The following is a 22,054-nucleotide window of genomic DNA, read 5'->3' on the forward strand; positions in this document are numbered from 1 at the left end:
TAAAGCTTCTGCTGAAAGTTGTATATTTATCCTACATTTACTCCATATTGTAGAATTAGCTCTGTAAAGTAATTCACCTCATCTCCCCATATAATGTATTATTTTTTTATTATCTTGTTTGATGCATGCTGTTTGTTCTTGCCTGATGTTGTTTTATTTTTGTCCTGCTGCATTGACAGTTCCATATGTACCTTTGTACCTCTGTTTGTCTTCAAATATTATATACATTTATTTACAAAAAGAAAATTACATGCAAATCATGCTTACAACAAATTTGAGATGGATTCCACTTTTTCATTTTTTTTGGTACATTGAGTGATGAAAGATTCTTCAACCAACATTCCTTCTGGATGGATTCATCATATTTTTGTCTTATATCATTGTTCGTTATCTCTTGTTTTAGTAGTATGTCAGTATCTACATTCTATAGTGCTCAAGCTAGTATTCCACATTCTTCCCTTGCGCTTGAGTGAGATCATCACGGCTTGGCAGATCATTTGTGATTCTTTGAAAAATGTAGGAATGCCAACTATTGAATTTCTCAACGAGATAGTCTACAACCACCGAACGACCTTGATCAGAAAAAATTGGAAGCATCACAATTATTGTCGCAAATAGGGGAAGGGCTTCAGCCACTATTGGAATGTAGGTGCGAATCTAGGAGACAAAGCAGATTCTATGTGATTTTGATCTTTATCCACGAAGACATTCCCATTCCAAGAAACAAAGTGTGCATGATATTTTGCATTCATATAAAATTTTAAATTAGTGTAAATGATTGGATCTAATCTTGAACTTCTTTGGGGTCATGGAGTTCTGCACAATTTTATTTCATTTCATTTATATTTTGAGAAAATAGGGGAGTGGAATGGGAAACCTCCCGTACTTTAATTATATCAAGTTCAATTTTTTGAGGATGCATCCCTTAAAAATGGGATCCAAAATCTTTTTTGGTTGATTTGTATGCACTTTATATCATGTGTTAAACTCCTAATAGAGTTCTTGAGCTCTACATTTTCTTAAAAATAAGCAAAAAATTGAAAATTCTAACAACTCTAGCCAAGATGCTCCACAATACACACATAAAAAGTCAAATTGGTTGTTGTCTAGACGGTTAATATTTATGGGTCATAAAGTATTTGGTGGTTTACTGTCACGACCCCCGCCCCGTTCCGGCGGGCGGCCGTGACGGTCCTAGGGTGCGGGTAGGCAAAAGGCCACCAGCCACCACGTAGAGCCCTACTACCTATCAATCATCAATAAATTCTGAAAAAAAATTGGCATGATACATGCACAAAATGATCACCTTTCCTATGGTGACCTGTCAGGATTATCTCAATACATACAATAACACTACCTGTCAGAGCAGCAATCATATAATCTGTCACATAATGAACCTGGACAATATATATCAATACATCATCACAGGCATATAACTCATCTGTATAAAAATCTGGTTCCCATTCCATCCATAGTCAAACCCATATCCACAACAGGATCCATGACTGTAACTATACACTATATACAACAGAAGGTTTATAATACACCAAAAGGTATTAACCTCTATCTACATTATACTATGGAGCGGCACAATTAGCAGGCAATCTCTAACCCTGCTCCTCTCTATACAACACCTGCCCTGCAATCAAAAACACCAAACTGGGGAGTGAGTATATGAATACTCAGTGAGTGGAGTAGAGAGTACTATGCACATGAGACAAGATATAATCATGGCTCGAGGTGAAATCTCAAGAGCATATGAGCAGTCATCAAGAACAGGATACACATAACTCAACATAAGAAATATGGAGTAAATCATCACAATCTCAATCAACTCATCTGGAACATATATAGTATAATCAAATAAACATGAATGATACATCATAAATATGCTCAATAGATCATAACACTGAAATGTATAAATCAGGGTGTCAATATGCGAAGTCATCACTAGACAGTTGTCAGAAGGTGGGTCTTACGCCCCAAGCGAACCACAACAACTTCCTACTGTCACATGCATATGCAGGATAAGACACCATACCGATAATGTAAATGCTGGCCAGTATCCAGAACAGAAATCCATAAAAACATCTCACATCTGTATACTAAACAGCACCTCGCGAAAATTCTACATCCGCGGAAAGCCATACTGCACCTCGCGGGGTCTTACTATACCGATAATATGCATCACTATCGGCGGCCGATTGACCCCTTAAATAATTCACCAAAATTGGGACTTCGACACAGATTTTCCGCAGTGCCGGAAAACTTGTCGAAATCCAATTCTTCCTCTTTTAACTACCTCTACAACCCCTATCCGACCCCTCTAGACTACATCCACCCTTTGTATAGCCTAATTTCATCAAAAGACTAGGTAGGGATGGGTATTTACCTTTTTCTCTTCGGAAAATCGAGGTCTTTGCGTAGAGGGGAAGGAGATCTACGCTTTTTCCTTCAGTTGGCAGCGCAACCGGGGCTCCCTTCCCTTCTTCTTTCTTCTTCTTCTTTCTCTTATTTTCTTCCTTTCTTTTCTTCTTCTTCTTTTCCTTCTCTCTGTCACACCTGTGACTCCCCCCTCTCCTCTCTATTTCATTCCACATCTGAGCCACTAAACCCATTAATTAAGTCACATCAAATGCTAAATTTTTCATTTTGCCCCTAACACTTCAACATATTTACTGTTATGCCATTAACTTTTGATTCCTTCTAATTTTACCCTTACTACTTCAACGCATCTACAACTATGCCATTATCTTTTGATTCCTTCCAATTTTACCCCTTATATTAATTTTAAAGGACTATTATATCTTTTTTATATATAAAAAATTTTTGGGGTTATTACATTTACTCAATAACTAGTTATGTTTTTTTTTTTTGAGAATTCTCTTTTTTTTAGAATAGTAGGAAGACTGATATTTTTTTCATGTTAAAGTGTAGAGGCCTGAGTATCATAATGTGCCATGCATAGCAATGAAGATTGTTCAAGCGCGAGATAGCTGATATAGGAGATTTTTTTTTTAATGATTCTTTGCTTGCACTAATTCAAGGGATGAAATGTCAAATATGATTGTTAAGATATTGGTAAAAATGTGATGATTTATCAACAACCAAAGCAAATGCTCATTAGCCAAGCTATGTCTAGTTAGATAGAGGTTTATCACTGTTGTATATTTTTGTTTAGGCAATGTTTAACAAATGTCAACCAAACCTAGTAAACGATGAGTAGTGATACATCAGCTAAGATTTCTTTAAATTAGATTGATTAATTTATTTCTTCAATTAACCATCTAATTTTTTTTTTGGACAAGCAAGAATTTCTCAAGGTGGGAATTATTTGCATCCATAACTCAAAATGTTCTTGCTAGAAATAATTGTAGATTTGATGATTAAAAGCAACAATAAAGATTCATTAGGAACTGCGTCAATTTTTAGAATAACTACAATAATACTTATACTAAATGGGTTCTCTTAGCCTTTTATCATGTAATTAGATTTCTTCTCTACAATGAAGGTTTGACCAACTCTAATGATCATTTTGCCTTCTTTAATCATTGTATTTTAATATTTTCAATTATGTCCAACATACATCAAGAATCTATGAATCAAATTGCATGGAGGTTGATTTAGTTCCATTCTTTCTATCTAATTCATGTCTTTGGTACTTCTTTTACTCTTTTTTGCCTCCTATGTCGCCCACAAATTAGTCCTTTTATCATAGGTAAAAATATAGAAACCCTCTATAATCAATCTCTTGATTGAGATAAAATGTGTAAATTGCATCCACCAACATTTGAATTATTGGCTAATTAACCAAATTATACACAACCATGCATTTTATAACAATTCTAAGCAAATTGTTTTTCAATTCATTCTAATTTGGGGTGGTGTTTAGTGTCTATGTTTTGACCATATATCGAGATCATATATAAGTTTCTAGTATAGGACTCACACTTGGGTCAATATCAGTTATTACATTACATGTGTACCACACTAAAGACTTGATAATATAGTATGGTTCTGGTAGTCTCTTTTATTTTTTTCCCCCTAAAACCACCTACTTGAGATGCTGCATCACCTTCCATCTTCCTTGCATGCACGCTGTGGACTCCTTTCCTTTAAGGCTTGTTCTTTGGGGGCTAAAACACTTACTCAGATATCTATATTTTCCTAAGTAAGTATTTTTCAGGCAATATTTAGATGAAAAAATAACTTACGCATATTCTTTTATGCATTGGAATGTGGCTCCTTAATATGTTACCTATGTTCTTTTGCATTACTACTTTCTCAACTAAGTTGCCAAGATCTTTCCATATTTTCTACAATACCTTTTATTGTATAAATACTATTATGTATAATATAATATATCATACTGTATTATACATATTATATTATATTATTATTATTATTATTCTACTATCGTAGGGTTATCGATATTTTAAGAACAAAATAAAAAGATTATTTTACCAACTTGTGGGAAAATAATTTAGTTATCTCCCTATTGGGTTAAGTCTTTCTGTCCAATTTATAGGTAAATGGTGTCCACAAAAAAATATCTTAACAACTTAGAGAAACGAAGAGCATAGATATGTTGGTCAATGAAAAAGTTGGTCAACTTTCTAATAATATTGTTTTACCAAAGATCGGGCCCATGATTATGATTTTAGGTGTGAGTATCCATTCGTAGAAGCCTCTAAAATATTACACTATGACCCAACGCACGTCTTCTTGGATGACCGGAGTTTTGCAGAAGGTCTTAATCAATTGCAAGCCCGATAAATCCAAAAATAAAGCTGAAATAGATAAAAGAAAGAAAACCAAGCTTTTTATTTGACAAGAATTGTGTAAGATCATTAACATCGTCATCTTCTTCTTCTTTTTCCTTTTGTTTTAGCCAATCATCACTAGCTAGCCTAAGGTATTTTTATCAGGAAAAGAGCGAAGACGAGAAAGAAAACCCAAATTATTGATCATGGTGGCCAGACGCATGAAGAGTCGTTCGCATGCAACAAGATGCGTTGTACAGAAACAAATTAAGATGCGACTGATAGCAACCCAGGCCGAAATTGGGTGCGCAATGCTAGTTTGGGTCCGTTATATTGTGGCCCACCAGGCGAGCCGTCTCTTCCGAAGCGCACGACACGTTTTCTAGAGAGCATCACGCGCTTCACACAACAATAGCCGTCAATGCTCGAACAAATCAGCTACCGCTCATCACGCTCTGCAAGACGTGTGATGCGAGTTAAGAGCACACGTAAAGTTTCAGGATTCTTCTGCTAAGCCAAACCTCCGTGTAAACCCGAGCTCACCGCCCGCACCCTCCCCAGTGCTAAATGGGCACTTAGTTGCACCATTCCCGAAGTCTTTCCACATGTCGTTTTGCGGCATTGAAGCGTGATGAACGGCCCAAACTGCAGAATCCAGCAAACAATTAAACAAGAGTCCGTCCAAACAGGCCGCTCATCACTCTTTGGAAAACGTGCGATACCCGTCGCGATGCCGTCCGTCAGGATCCAAACCTCCTTCCAAGCCAACAACCTCTATATAATCCCGGCTCGACACCTATTGTTTGCATCAAGCAAACACCATAATATACCACAAGACCATGGCTTCTACCACCCACCAATGCCTATGGCTTATACTTGCCTTGTTCTTCATGGGCTTTTCCCCAAGAGATGCGTCCCGCACCATCGGCGACAGTCTGATGGCCGCGAGGCACGAGCGATGGATGGTGCAGTATGGGCGCGTGTACAAAGATGCAGCAGAGAAGGAGCACCGCTTCCAGATCTTCAAAGCCAACGTCGATTACATTGAATCCACGAACCAAGCTGGGCATCGCAAATACAAGCTCAACATCAACCAATTTGCCGATCTCACCACCGAGGAGTTCAGGGCTTCTTACACTGGATTTAAGCCCAAGCCGATGCGTGCCACCGGACAGAACTTCAGATATGCGAACGTGACCGACGTGCCTCCTAGCGTGGACTGGAGGAGTAAAGGAGCAGTAACTCCCATCAAGGATCAAGGCCAATGTGGTAAGATACGATGCACGTACGATTGTAGTTCTTTCGAAGAATGAATTGATGTACGTACGTACTTAAGTGCTTGACTAACAAATCATACTAATCAATAAAATAAAATAGGATGTTGCTGGGCATTTTCTGCCGTCGCGGCTACTGAAGGGATCGCTCAGATCAGCACTGGCAAATTGACCTCCTTATCAGAGCAACAACTTGTGGATTGCGACAAGGTGAATGGAGGATGCGGTGGGGGCATAATGGATGATGCATTTAAGTACATCATCAGCAACAAGGGATAACGACGGAAGCTAATTATCCTTACGTGGCGAAGGAAGGAACCTGCGACACCAATAAAAGTTCATCCGTTGCAGCCACTATCAGCGGCTACGAAGACGTGCCTAGGAACAGCGAGTCATCGCTCTTACAAGCAGTCGCAAACAGCCCGTTTCCGTTGCCATCGAGGGCAGTGGGAAAGACTTCCAGTTTTACTCCGGCGACGTCTTCATGGGTAATTGCGGAACTGATCTGGACCATGCTGTCACTGTCGTGGGCTATGGGACAGCAACTGATGGAACCAAATATTGGCTGCTCAAGAATTCATGGGGTACCACTTGGGGCGAAAAAGGATATATGAGGTTGCTCCGGGGCATCGACGACGCAGAACACTACAACAATTAAGGGCTGTCGCGACTCTATATTGCCGACGCTAAATGAAAGCGTCGGCATTTTTTTTTTTTCCCGACGGTAACCGCCGACGCTTGTAAAGAGGGTCGGGAAAAAAAACCATTACCGACGCTTATAAGCGTCGGCATAGAAAAAATACGATGACGCTTATAAGCGTCGTCGGACTTCACTCCTCCCACCACAAGACCTAATCGATCCCCTCCCCCCACAGGCCACAGCCCTAAATCCTCAGCCCTTCCGTCCCCTTCCGGCGACCGACCCCTTCCGTCCTCAGCCCTTTTCACCGATCTCCGCCGCATCTCCTTCCCCTCCTCCCCTCTTCGTTGGCCTCCTCTTTGTGGACGACTTCCTCCTCCTCCGCCGCAGAGCACTCACACGGCGTTTGAAGTTTGGAGCCGGCAAGGATTATCTTCTTCTCTTGCTTCGATCATAGGATCATAGGATTATCTTCTTCTTTTTCAGAAGGAGAGAGCTCTGCCTGGAGATATTTATATATCTTTCTCTTTCTGTCTCCTTATTTTAGGAATGTTCATTCATTACTGTATTAGGTACTTGAGATCTACTGCTCTTCAGATCTAGATCTACTGCTCTTCAGATCTCTTCGTTGGCTTAGAAATTTGGGGAAAGTTATCAAAGGAAGACTTGCTCTCTTATCAGGTACTTGAGAACTCGTTTCCCTCTTTCCCTTTTTTAATCTCCGGTTTATGCTTTAGAATTCTCTGTAAATGTACAGATTCTGGCATTTCCTTTGCTTTGGTTAGCTTATTTTCTAAGTTTTGAGGTGGTAGTCTTGGAAATATATGGTTTCGTTTGCTCTCTTACTCACTGAGTTTGTCCGATTAGATTATGCATTTGTTTTGCTATTTTGTAACTATTTATTAACTTTTATTAGGCACTATTTTATGCATACTGCTTGTTAATTTTGCTCTCTCATCTTGATAGCTATTTATTAAAAAGAACATAGCAAGAAGATACAACTAGCAACAATCATTAAAAAGAATCATGAGATGGAATGTTTCTCTCTCGCACTTCATGTTAAGGCTTGATAAATATTAGTTACAGTCTTGTAGTTAGCTAATATGCTATTTCGAATATTTCTCTGTCTATTGAACAATTCAATGCATATTGGTTCAAAGAAAGCAGAAATGAGTTTGTTCATGTATGGATACAGTGTCATATGACTGTAAATGTGATACACAATGGTAATAGTCGTCACTTTATTTTGTGATAAACAAAGAAAAATGTGCATTGAATTGATTGTATTGGAACTGTATTTGTTTAGGCTAACAGATATGAGTCTGTTCATCCATGGAACTGAATTTGTTTAGTGAAAGCAGAAATAAAAGCATATTGGTTCTATTAGTAGATGTGTAAAGTGATTCTTATATGCAGCCATTAGCTGGATTGATTTTCATGTATGGAACTGAGTAATGGTAGCTAGATTGAACAGCAAGCTATTTACAATCAGCAAACTGTAATGCCTTGAACTAATTAGTAGGTCTTGAAAGCTGTTTTTAATCAGCTGTGGCTTGTAATGATAGATATTCAGTTAACAGATTGCCTTTTAAGCATCAATCCAACAATGAAAGGGTGTTTATATGCCCTTTTAGCCTCAACATGGATTGTTGTCCCTTTGTAACAGATTGTCTCAACATGGATTTATATGCTTTGTGTTAACAGATTGTCCTTTGTAACAGACTGGCTTTGCAATAAATTGGCTTTGTAACAGACTGGCTTTGTAATAAATTGGCATTGTAACAAGCTGACTTTATAAATAGACATCAGTCTAATTACAATATAGGAAGAACATGATTACAATTTAAACCACCAGCAACAAATCCATTGTCATTAAACAGGTTTCACAATAAGTCAATACATTCTCATGGTAAGTAAGGTTGAGAAACAGATGCATTAGGCTTATATGGTAAGAAAATCACAATAATAGTGATCATCCAAGATAAGGCTACAAATCCAAGATAAGGATTATAAGTAAGGTTGGAGCGTACCGTACCATACCGATTCAATACCGGTATCTAATACGGATCACATATTGTAATACATATATATAGCTCTTAAATGTAGCTATGCAACCATTGAATTAATTGATTAAGTGCTATTTGTTTAACTTAATTTTGCTTGAGTTAGTGTACGCATGCATATTTTTGACTGTATCATTTACCTTGTTTTTTCTTAGAATGGACGAAAGTTGGATGAATAAGCCGAGATACAGTGACGAATATTTGAATGGAGTTCAGAATTTCATTAAATTTGCTTTTCAGAAAATCTAATATGAATGGGAAGATTTTATGTCCATGTCGAAAATGTGTAAATGCTTCTTCTTCTTGCTCCAAAAACTGTTGAAGAACATTTAGTGTGGAATGGTTTTACAAGCGATTATACTGAATGGGTATTTCATGGAGAGTTGATATTGTCATCTCCCATGTAACCAACCCTCGTATATAGAAGACACCTCTAGTTTTGCATCCAGTAATACAGAAAAAAAACCTGTAGGAGAAGATGATATAAGGGGCTTACTCAGAGATGCTCTTGGACATAGTATTAGAAATTTAACAGATATTAGTGGAGGACAAGAAGCAATGAAATAGGTGATGAGCGTACAACAACTGATTTTATGCATGTTGAAGAACATATACACTCTGATGATGACACAGCTCGGTATCATAACTTGCTGAAATCTTGTGATGAAGAACTATATCCGAGTTGTAAGAATTTTATAAAGATTTCTTTTCTTGTGCATTTATTCCATTTGAAGTATTTGAATGGGTGGTCTAGCAAGTCTTTTACTATGCTTCTCCAATTATTAAATGATGCATTTCCGGAAGGCGTTACTTTGGCCATCATCTTCTTATGAAGCCAAAAAATTAGTAAAAGAATTGGATCTTGGATACGAGAAGATACACAGTTGTCCGAATGACTGTATTTTATTCCGTGGTGGAAATATTAACGAAGAAGTCGTGCCAAATATGTGGATCTTCACGATGGGAAGAAATCTAAAGATGAGCAATGATTTTTTGAAATGAAGTGGATGCTGCACAGACTAAGAAAATGACCGGCTAAAGTGTTGAGATATTTTTCTCTCATACCTAGATTGAAAAGAAATGTATCATCATCCAAAGACGGCTTCCTCTATGAGATGGCATGACGAAGGCCGTACAAAAGATGGAATGTTACGACACCCAGCAGATAGTTTAGCATGGAAAGCATTTGATGATAGGCATCACGAATTTGCTTCTGATGCTCGCAGTGTCAGACTGGGTTTGGCTACTAATGGGTTTAATCCCCTTTCGAACTATGAGTTCTACATACAGCACTTGGCCGGTTATTTTGGTTCCATATAATTTACCACCATGGATGTGTATGAAACAGTCTTCACTCATTTTGTCAATGGTTATTTCCAGGTGATAAGGGCCCAGGTAATGATATTGATGTTTTTTTGCAGCCTTTAATAGAGGAATTGAAACAGTTATGGGAGGGTATTGATGCATTTGATGCTTTTACTGGTCAAATATTCAAATTGCGTGCAGCTCTTATATGGACTATTAATGATTTTCCTGCATATGCTAATTTATCCGGTTGGAGCACTAAGGGGTGTATTGCATGTCCTTCTTGTGGAGATTCAACCCATTCATATTGGTTAAAAAATGGAGGAAAGTTCTGTTATATGGGCCATCGTCGATGGTTAGAACCAAACCATCCATTTCAATTTCAGAATGATCTGTTTGATAGTACCACAGAGTTGCGTTCTGCCACTATTCCACCAACTGGTACTGAAGTTCTTAGACAAATGCATGGCACAAATTACATACCTGGTAAGGTCTCCAAATGTTTAAAGAAGAGGGGAAGGGAGGATGTTGGTAGCTCATTAAATGAAGGGTTAATATCAGAGATTTTAGAGGATGCTAATTTTTTTGAGAATGATGACAATGCATATGGACAGGAAAATGATGATGACACATTGGGTTGCTTCTACACAGAAACAGTTATGGAAAAAAAGGAGTATTTATTTTTGATTTACCTTATTGGGAGTAATAATTTTCTTCGACATAATCTTGATGTCATGGCACAATAGAAAAGAATGTTTGTGATAACTTGATTGGAACATTGTTAAATCTTGATGGAAAGACCAAAAGACAACTTGAAAGCGCGTCTTGATTTGAAAGATATGGCATACGACAAGAGCTTCATTCCGAAAGAGCTTTCTAATAATAAATTTTTTTATACCTCCTGCATGTTACACAATGTCTACTCAAAATAAGGATCTTTTTCTAATGGTTCTGAAAAATATGAAGGTTCCTGATGGGTATGCATCGAATATTTCACGGTGCGTAAATCTTAAAGAGCGAAGACTTTCAAATCTTAAAAGTCACGAATTGTCATATTTTGATGCAAGATATACTTCCATTGGCTTTAAGATCATCAACGGCGAATCAAGTTCTTGTAATTGTTTCTCAGTTGTCATCATTTTTTAAAGCATTGTGTTCAAAAGTTCTTGATCCTAGGGTGCTTGATCAATTGGAGTCTAATGTTGCCCTTACATTATGCATATGGAAAAGATCTTTCCTCCTGGATTTTTTACTATTATGGTTCATCTACTCATTCACTTAGCGGCGGAAGCTAAACTTGGTGGACCGGTTCAATACCCGATGGATGTATCCTATTGAGAGGTGATTTTGCTAAACTCTAATATCTATATTTATAAATCATATCGGTGTGATATTGATCTTAAAAATTTCTCGTGAAGGTTTCTGATGCGCTTAAAGGATTAATGTTACGCAATCGAGCCTAATCCCGAGGGCTCGATTGCTGAAAGGATATATTTCTGAGGGTGTTTGACATTTTTGCTTCAAAGATATCTCGAAGGTGTTGAAACTGCTCTCAATCGACCTCCAAGGAATTTTGATATTGTCTAGAGAATGCAGAAATTTACAAGTTTCATCTGCGGGAAGAGTTTTGGGGACGTTAAAAAGTGTTGTTCTTGACCAAAAATTATTAGCAACAAAGCACAATCGCTATGTGTTACTTCACAGTGAATATAATATCCGAGTATCGGCAGGTTAGTATGATTGTAATCTTCTTATCTGTCATATCAGATATAAATGCTTAGCTAAAGAGTTTTTGATCGCGTGCAGAGGAATTTTTAGTAACTCAGCGAAGCATCAACAATAACATTCGTCCTACCCCAAGATTGAGCAAAGATGGTTGGTTGAGTTATTTCCTGAATGGCTATTCAAACAGGTTAGACATTTAATACATTAGGTATTTTCACAATTTTTTAATACATTGTCATTGACATAATTAATCATTGCTTCTATAATTTTTTAGGTGGCCCAACGATGATGGAGGAAATTGTTCCGATGAATTAATAGTCATTGCTCGAGGTCCGAATAATATTATCAACAGATATGATGGGTTAATTATAAATGGTTTCAAATTTCATACTAAAGAACGTGAGAAATTTAGAAAAACCCAAACAGTGGGGTTATGTTGATGCGGAGGGAAAAACTATTACGCGTGCACTGAAGGATATTTATGAGCTGGATTATTATGGAAACTTTAAGGTAGTACTATTTCGATGTGATTGGGGTGGATATAAACTCATCTAGAGGTTTGAGACAAGACATAAATCGTTTCACACTTGTAAATTTTTCAAAAGTTGATACATACCGGTGTGCTATTGAAAAGATGACCCATTCATTTTTTTCATCTCAAGCTCGACAAGTGTTTTTTGTACAAGACTAAAAGATAAAGATTGGTCTGTTGTCATAAAGACTAAACCTAGGGACTTGTATGATATAGAAAAGTTTGAAAGAGGAGGATAATGAGACTTATACTCAGTGTATGCCTTTTAAATATATGCCGACTGATGGACAATGAAAGAGTATAGTTTCGTAATGGTAAGAAAAATTTTCTAGTCTGTTTCTATATTACCGATACTGACTTTTCTACTAGTAGCGTATGAATTTGTTTTATTGCTACTTTTGGTACTGCAAATTGTTTAACCAATAATGTAAATATTTGGAATATAACTTCAGTGCTATCAGGGGGGCTTAGGAATAGTCTATTAAGCAACATCTCATGCATCTCGTGGAGCAAGAAGAAACTAATTGTAATCATCATTCCCTTAGCTTGTCAGTCTGTTATTTTGGATTCTCTCCTTTCATAATTACAAGAATATTATGTTGTCATGTGTAATGATGATCCAGTGTTATTTTCACATGCAATAGGTTGCTAGACAGAACTTTATTTAAAGCTCGCTAAAAAGTGAGTCAAACCTTGATTCAGAATTTCTCTTTGCATATTGTACCAGTTTGCTTTATTTCTAAGTCATTCTTTTCCGATGCTCTGGCATGCGTACGAAGGGTGAGGTATTGTTGTATGACTCTTCCTTTTTAGTAGAAACATTACTAGATATTTCCATTCACTGTGCAAGAAGATTTACACATCCTTGTTAATAGTTTGGTACCATATATTTCCTTCATGACACTTTGTTCTCACACAATCTGTTTTCTTTATTAGAAACCAGCAGACTTCAGCAAAACAATTTTTGGTCCATGTTTTGAAAACCCATGCTTAATTTTTCAAGTAATGCTACTTGGAAATTTCTAATGCTCAGATCATTTTAAGAATATGAATCATTTAATTGTAGTAACACTGGTGCATGGTCCTGCTGCACTATGGCTCTGCTGATGTCATGATGTGCTTCAAAATACTAATCATCGGCTTCTTCAAATATTTGTATGAATGTAGTATGTTTGTATGCATTTATGTAGGACTGACGATGTCCAATCTTTCTCTCAAAGTGTATGTATATGTCTATTTGTTTGTATTTACATGTATATGTGGTTTTTGTGAGTGGTGGACGCATAAATACATAATTAAGATATGCTCAATTTATTTAAACATATTAGAAACTTGATGTTTGTGGATTATAAAGAACAACAAAGTACTAATCTGCTGTTTGGGCATCTTATTATATCAATAAATTGGTCTGTCTAATAAAAATGACACGGTGTATACTTTGTTTCGCCAAAATGTATGCATGCATTTATGTTCTAACTCACATGGATGCTCTCAGATAAGCATATAGAGGTGCCATGCGTTAAAACAATTTTTTTTATCTATACCAGTAAAGTGGCATTATATACTTTGTTACGCCATAATGTATGCATGCATTTATGTTCATAACTCACATGGATGCTCTCAAATAAGCATATAGAGGTACCATGCACTAAAACAACTTTCTTTTATCTATACTAGTAAAGTGCATAGGCTTTGCATGCGAGCATTTTGGGGCAACAGAAAACCATTAAGCATTAGGCAGCTGGACCTGGAGTATGATCATACCATAATGACATGCCTTGTCCAATTGTTTGGGGTTATAAGTTGTTGTTATCATTTGGCTTTTATTATGTACTGTGTTCTTGTTTATCATTTGCCTTTTATTACGTACTGTGTTCTTGTTATCGTTTGCCTTTTATTATGTACTGTTAGTTCCCAAGCAATGGTGCAGTGCTAGACAGGTACTTGCTCCCTCTATTTTCCAATTTTTGGCGGGCACAAGGAGATAAATTGATCAGTACTTGTTGGTGTTTGTAAACAATCATGGAGTTTTAGTGGTGGATTTGGATGGTTGAATATTTTGAACCAATCCCATCATTTTGCAGGTTCTTGAACGGCTACATACAATTTTTTAAATTAACATGGATCTGGAAATCACCATATATTGAAAGGTATGCTTAACTGTTCATGTTGATATGATTTTGTCTTCTACAACTCTATTCAGATGAAAATCTGAGATTGCTCAAAAATTCAGCCGGTGTCCATCTAATTGTAATATAATCATTTCCTTTTGTTCTCCCAAAGTTTTATTCTGCTTATTAGGTTATCACAAGTTTACAAGCACATATAAATGTATCTAATATTATCTATCATGGAAGAAGCGAATGGTATAATAAATTAGGTTTGGATGAATTTACTTGGTGTTAATTGTCTCCATTCTGTATTAGTTCCTTTTTTGGCAGCCCATCCTGCCCATCAGGAAACAAGATGGAAATCTTGAACTCTTGATTGAATCTTGGGTGAAAATATTTTGTATTTTAATCTCGTTTATAATTTAGATAGTCTGCTAATTATTTAGTTGTAGATTCTGTTGAATAGAAGCTCTGCTGACTTGTTATTCTTCTGCTCAGATTGGTAGATGAGCTTGTTCTTTGTACAAGAATCTGCAGTAAGAAAGAGCCGTGAAGTTATCCGCAATCAATTCACAATTACTGTTGTTGATTCAGAAGTAAGAAAAAATGCCCTATTTATTAATTGCATTTTTTACTCTTGCATTTTTAAACAGATTTCAATTGCTTAAGTACTTGCTTAGCTAACAAAATGCACCGAGGAAAATGATTCAGAGATGTGGAGTTCCAGCAGTCTCGGGTGGGATCTTCTTCTGCTCAGTCATCGATCCCAGCAGCCCAGCAGCACGAGTTCGAGTCTCAGCATGAGTTCAGTCTCAGCACATCCAGGCCAGGAGGTTATGGATGACTTGCATATCCAAGGTAATTTGATTTAAAGTGCATATATTAGTTCATTTACAATCTAATTATTTTAATTAATTTGCCTCCAATGTTTTAATTATTATTTTTTATAGATGAACAAGGGAGAGTGAGGTTGACAGGGGTTCTCTCGAGCACGGATGTGTGGCAGCTTCGTGAGGATGAGAAGATGGTCGTCGAATGCAACGAACTAGGGCAGCCATCAAGAGGGCTGGAAGCCTTTTATCAAGTTTCTTAGGATCAGTTGCGCGTAGGGGTCAGTTGTGTCGCTCAACTATCATAAGTAGAATGATATGCTTCCTTCTTATAAAGTTGAGCTTCTTAAATTTGTACAGATAAAGAATTGAATTTAATATTGTTATTTGATAGTACTGTATGTTAATTTGCTTACTATTATAATTTAATTTTTCGATTTAATATTATTATACATTCTTTATTTGGTGTAGAAAAGTTTGTGCTCCCTCCCAGAGAGCCATGATTGGGTGCTAAAGTCCTCAACGCAAATGGAAGAATATAAGTCAAAGTTGAGGCCGACTGGAAGCGCGAGGGTATGACAGAGGAGGAGGTTGCTCGTGTTTGTCCTCCTGAAGTATACCATCATCAGTGGAGGGAGCTTGTTCACTATTGGTTTTCCGAGAGAGGACAGGTTGTGTATTCTCTCTCAATACCTTATATAATGTTTAATATATTTAATATATTACAATGTTTACTTTTTCGTGGTAGACATATTCTGACATTGGTCGAGCCGCACGAGCATCTCAGACAATTCCTCACACTTCAGGCTCGAAGAGTTATGCGAGGCTCAGAGCTGAATTCGTAAGTTTTTTTGAAACTTTTTGAAACTCTTGTATCATATAGCATGTATCATGATATAGTTCTATAAGATGAAACTCTTCCAATATACTTTTTGTTGTAGATGGAAGACCATGGGAAACCTGGTGAGGTGGAGTTCTATAAGATGACTCACATCCACCGAGATGGCTGCTTTGTCCGAGAGGAGTCGAGAGATATAGTTGTATGTACTTATTAATAATTTCTGCAATGATTTTTTATATATTTTAATTTTTCAAAAATTAATTTGATTGTTTTTGAGAGATATAGGACAGAGCTACATCCCTTATTTCAGAGCGTATCGGAGAGTCATCTTCAATCGGCAACACCAGAGGTGTCGAAGCTTAGGTGTTTACCGAATTGATGGCTCGGAGCATTATGGTCGAGTGAGGGGTTATGGCGTTGGAGTTACCCCACTCAGTTGTCTGCAGTAGATAGATATACTCAAGATGTTAGACAGAGTAGTAGCACTGCAGAGGTTAATGATCTGAAGGCAGAGATAAAAGAGTCGAAGCAGAGCCACCAGACAGAGATGCAATCTTTGAGGGCTCAGATTAATCAGATTACATCTTTGTTGCATCAGTTTGTCCCTGTTGGGAACCCGCCCATGCCGTTGATATTTCAAAAATAAATCAGATGGCAGCGGAAAGGGGGCATGTGCGGGATCGACGTTCATCGCATGAACGTTGTTTCGAGACCTTTCGTAATTAGGTAAGAATTAAAACTTTTAAAACTAATAGGAAGATCAAATCTTCACCTTGCGCGGGTAGATATCACCGCAAATCTGAATTCGTGGTTTTGGAAGAGGGTTCGCTTGAAGCCGTTCAAACGTCCGGCCTCTACGGGTATCCACACGAAGCAGGATCCGATCCAAGCTCTCTATCTCACCGGGGTGCTAGCTCCCTTGCAGAGATAGCTTTGATGGCTGATGTCCTCTCTTTCAATCAACTCTTGATTGCACTTGAGAGGAGGAAGAAGAAGGATGAAGAAGAGGAAGAAGATCAAATCCCTTCGCAGCCTTCTTCTCTTCGTACGCGCTGAAGCCAAGGATGAAGACCAAGAGGAGGGAGACGCCTCCTCTTCTTTTCCCTTTGCTGATGGCGGCTGAACCAAGGGAGGAGTGGGAGAGGGTGGCCACGGCTTGGAGGAAGAGGAGAGAGCTTCTTACTTGGGGCCGGCCCTAGTCCTCTTTTTATAAGGAGTGGAGCTCCTAAATTAGGAGCTCCAAGACAATTTTCCAAAGAGGGAAGGGGGGCGCCGGCCCCTCTCTTCATGCCACACAAGGAGAGGAGGAGGGGCGTGATCCCTCCTTGTGTTGCCTAATCCTCTTCCAAAGAGGATTGGTGCCTCTCTTATGGTTAAGTCCTAATCTAATTAGGATTGACCATTGGGTTCAATCTACGCTAGTCCTAATCCAATTAGGACTTGAATGAACCATGACTCAATTGAACTCTTCAATCCTAATCCAATTAGGAGTCATGTTGATTCATTAGATTATAATTAATTTAGACTTAAGGAATCCTAATCCAATTAGGATTTGTTTAATTTTAGTCCTAATCCAATTAGGACTCCATTTGAATCCGAAGTCCTAATCCAATTAGGATTTCTAGGAATCCTACTCCAAGTAGGAATCCAATTCAAAATTCCTAATCTCATTAGGATTGTAGGAATCCTATTCCAAATAGAATCCCAGTCCTACTCCAACTAGGATTCCTAGTCCTAATCCAATTAGGACTCTAGGAATCCTACCCGAAGTAGGATTTGTGTTTAAGTCCAATTAATTAATTCCTTTGTTCCTTCTTCAACTTCTTATCAATCAAATTGATTTCTTGTGATTCCTAATCACGATTTCAACCATCGGATCGGTCAATACTTCTAGTGTGTGTGACCCCATAGGTTCTATTCTGACTGGTAGTGAGATATATTGTGATCTCTATCTCAATATCATTGAAAACTCCTTTCAATGGGTTGGAACGATTCCAACTCAACTCATTAGGGTTTATCGATCATCAAGATAATCCCTATGAGTCCCACCATCCACCAGTGACACCTAGCAGTATGTAGTGGCTACCCAGCAGAATGGAATGATGAACCTCTAGGTGCAGTTAACGTGTGATACAGTCCTACTATCGTGGATCCCTACAGGACGGAGGTCATGGACAACTCGTCAAACCCCATCGTCTGTCATATGTCAAGATTTATTCGACTTGAGTTCGATAGTGGAAAACTCTTTTTCCACTTTATATTACTGCCCTGGCCAAGGTCTTAGAACTCAGTCTAACAAATCACATAGGATCACTCCTCTTCTATCAAGGTCGATAGATTCCTTATAGGTGCATACCCTACTCCTACAGTGAACCTACTGCAGCCAATCTACACTGCATGGACCCATATGGCTAGAGACCATGTATGTGTGCAGTCAAACTACAATAACCTCACTGTGAGTAGCCGAAGCACCGCAGGTCAAAGGACCAGTCACACTACTGCAACATCAAGCAAGTCACTGACGAGTGGATAGACATCCAAGTGACTTCTTGTCTTGGTCACGCTCAGTACCCTTGTTCTCTAACAAGCACCTGCACTATCACTTCAGTGTCCCTACACTGTGGACTCAAGTCTCGTCCATCCAGAAGGAAAGTGATCTGTGCACTGATCGGATCGATCACCGTCCTCGTGATGATCCTTGATCAGGAGCATTTAGAAATTAATCACCAATGATACATGGCTCAAATTCTCAAATCTTGAGAATATGTATCATCATCTTATTAATTCCTTGGACGATTCATAGACACATAAATAATATGAATGAAAAGATGCCTTTTATTTATTCAATAATAAACAGTCAAGTACAAAATTATGTCCCTAGAATCAACAATGTGTCAGCCAAATTGGCTTCTAGGGCATACATCTAACAATCTCCCACTTGCACTAAAGCCAATTGGTCATATATCTTAGGCCCATCTTCTCAAGGTGGGCTTCAGTCTTTTGCTGACTCAGCTGCTTAGTGAACGGGTCTGCCACGTTATCCGCGGAGTCTACTCTCTGCACCTCTACATATAGTCGCGTATGAAATGGAAGCGCCGCTCTATGTGCTTGGACTTCTGATGAGACCATGGCTCCATAGCTTGTGCTATGGTGCCAATGTTATCGCAGTAAAGTGTTATGGCATCTAATGACATTACACCTATCTGCAATTAACTTTTAATCAGAAGGTTTCCACTGCACCCTTAGATACGGCTTAACATTCAGCTTCTAAGGTAGAATCTATAATGATCGGTTGTTTGGAACTCTTCCAATTTACTGAACCACAATTGCACATATTCTGATGTAGACTTTCTATCATCAATATGTGTGCATCCTTCTACCTTCAACTCTGATCTTCTCCCAAAGACCAAGAACATGTCCTTAGTTCTTCTCAAGTACTTAAGACTGTTCTTTCACAGCTATCCAGTGCTTTTGCCTGGATCCGACTGATATCTGCTTGTGACACTCACAGCAAGAGCTATATCAGGTTGTGTACACAGCATGGCATACATGAGGCTTCCCATTGCGATGCATAGGGAATCTTGCTCATGTGTTGAATCTCTTCAGCACCTCCTCTATGTACATCTTCTGTGAAAGGCCAAGCATTCTTTTAGATCTATCTCTATAGACCTTTATTCCAAAATATAGGATGCTTCCCCAAGGTCTTTCATGGAGAATTCTTTTTGACAACCAGACCTTGACCGAGGTTAGCATGGGAATATCATTCCAATCAGGAGAATGTCATCTACGTACAGTACGAGAAAAACGACAGCACTCCCACTAACCTTTTTGTAAACACATGGTTCCTCTTCGTTTTTGATGAAATCAAACGTTTTGATTGCGTCATCGAAACGAGTGTTCCAACTCCGAGATGCTTGCTTTAGTCCATAGATGGACCTTTGCAGCTTGCAGACCTTGTGATCTCCATCACTGGAAGTGAAACCCAAAGGCTGTTCCATATAGATATCTTCATCAAGATATCCATTCAGGAAAGCAGTTTTCACATCCATCTGCCAGATTTCATAATCATGAAATGCTGCAATGGCAAGCAATGTTCGGATGGATTTTAGCATGGCTACAGGTGAAAAGGTCTCCTGATAGTCAATGCCTTCGCGCTGACTATACCCTTTCGCCACAAGCCTTGCCTTATAGGTCTCTACCTCTCCATCCGAACCTATCTTCCTTTTGTAGATCCATTTGCATCCAATAGGTACAATACCTTCTGGTGGTCTACTAAGGTCCAGACTTGGTTGGAACGCATGGAGTCTAACTCTGACTTCATTGCTTCCAGCCATTTCTCGGAATCGATATCAGATATCGCCTCGTTGTAGGTTTTGGGATCCTGTATGTGATCCCTATCTCCCACTAGGAACATTTCCTCGGTATCCTCTTCTAGTATACCTAAGTATCTATCGGGAGGATGGGAGACCCTACTAGATCTACGAGGTGGTCGAGGGACATCGTGTACTGGCTCTGTATGAATGGGTTCAATAGGATCCATGACTCGTTGCTTTTCAGAGACTTTCTCTTCAAGCTCAATTTTCCTCCCACTGCCTCTATCAAGGATAAACTGATTTTCCAAGAAGATGGCATGACGGCTCACAAACACATTGTGATCCTCTGAGACGTAAAAATTGTATCCTAATGACTCTTTAGGATATCCTATAAAACGAGCACTTATGGTCCTAGCCTCTAACTTGTCCGCCTGTAGTCTCTTGACGTGGGCCGGACATCCCCAAATCTTGAGATGACCCAGACTTGGTTTCTTACCATGCCATATCTCATACGGTGTGGTAGGAACGGATTTAGAGGGAACTCTATTCAATAAATAAATCGCTGTGAGTAAGGCATCTCCCCAAAGGAACATAGGTAAATCAGTGAAGCTCATCATGGACCTGACCATATCCAATAGGGTCCGATTCCTCCTCTCTGACACCCCGTTGAGTTGAGGTGTACCCGGAGGTGTCCATTGTGAGACTATGCCGTTTTCTTTGAGATAGTCCCGGAATTCCCCACTAAGGTATTCTCCTCCTCGATCTGATCGAAGAGCCTTAAGAGGTTTTCCAGTTTGTTTTTCTACTTCATTCTTGAACTCTTTGAACTTTTCAAAGATTCAGACTTGTGTCTCATAAGATACACATACCCATACCGTGAATAATCATCGGTAAAGGTAATGAAGTAAGAATAACGTCCCCTGGCTAGCACATCGAATGGGCCACATACATCTGTATGTACTAGGGTAAGTATTTCAGTGGTCCTCTCCCCATGTCCTACAAAGGGCAGTCTAGCCATTTTTCCTTGAAGACAGGACTCGCAAACTGGATATGACTCGGAAGTCAATGAGCCTAAAGCCCATCTTTATCCATTTTGTTCATTCTGTCCTCTCCAATATGGCCAAGTCTGAGGTGCCACAAATATCTTTGGTTTATCTCATCTCTGGATCTTTTGGATCCTTTGGCACTCACTCTTGCTCGGTAACATTCACAGATACATCCATATGTAAATGATAGAGACTGTCAATCATAAAACCACGTGCGACTATTTTATTTCTTAAATAAATAGAACAGCAGTCTTTGTCAAATGTAAAAACATGACCTTCCTGTGCTAGACATGAAACAGAAATCAAATTTCTGCTAGCAACAGGTACATAATAGCAGTCTCTAAGTATTAAACTAAATCCAGACGGTAGTCGCAGATGGTAGGTGCCCACAGCCACAGCAGCAACTTTTGCCCCGTTGCCAACCCGAAGGGTTACCGCACCTTCCGCCAGCCTTCTACTTTCTTTAGACCCTGCATGGTAGTGCACAAATGAGCACTAGAACCAGAATCTATAACCCAACTAGAAGTAGAAGAAACCGTTAGATTAGTTTCAATATGAGCAAGTCTATACTTCTGAGGTGTGTCACCTTTCTTGTTCTTTAGGCCTCGAGG

General features: G+C 38.6%; 1 long non-coding RNA gene and 1 pseudogene across 1 annotated transcript; both read left to right on the forward strand.

Moving 5' to 3' along the window:
• Positions 1–5,588: 5,588 nt before the first annotated feature.
• Positions 5,589–6,695, forward strand: LOC103723149 (annotated as a pseudogene).
• Positions 6,696–15,857: 9,162 nt separating this feature from the next.
• On the forward strand, positions 15,858–16,200 carry LOC120105447. Its single transcript, XR_005507840.1, has 3 exons — positions 15,858–15,914; positions 15,992–16,084; positions 16,185–16,200. It is a non-coding gene; the product is annotated as an uncharacterized LOC120105447 (long non-coding RNA).
• Positions 16,201–22,054: the final 5,854 nt, after the last annotated feature.

This window comes from Phoenix dactylifera, unplaced genomic scaffold, assembly GCF_009389715.1.
Source record: "Phoenix dactylifera cultivar Barhee BC4 unplaced genomic scaffold, palm_55x_up_171113_PBpolish2nd_filt_p 000285F, whole genome shotgun sequence".
Taxonomy (NCBI): domain Eukaryota; kingdom Viridiplantae; phylum Streptophyta; class Magnoliopsida; order Arecales; family Arecaceae; genus Phoenix; species Phoenix dactylifera.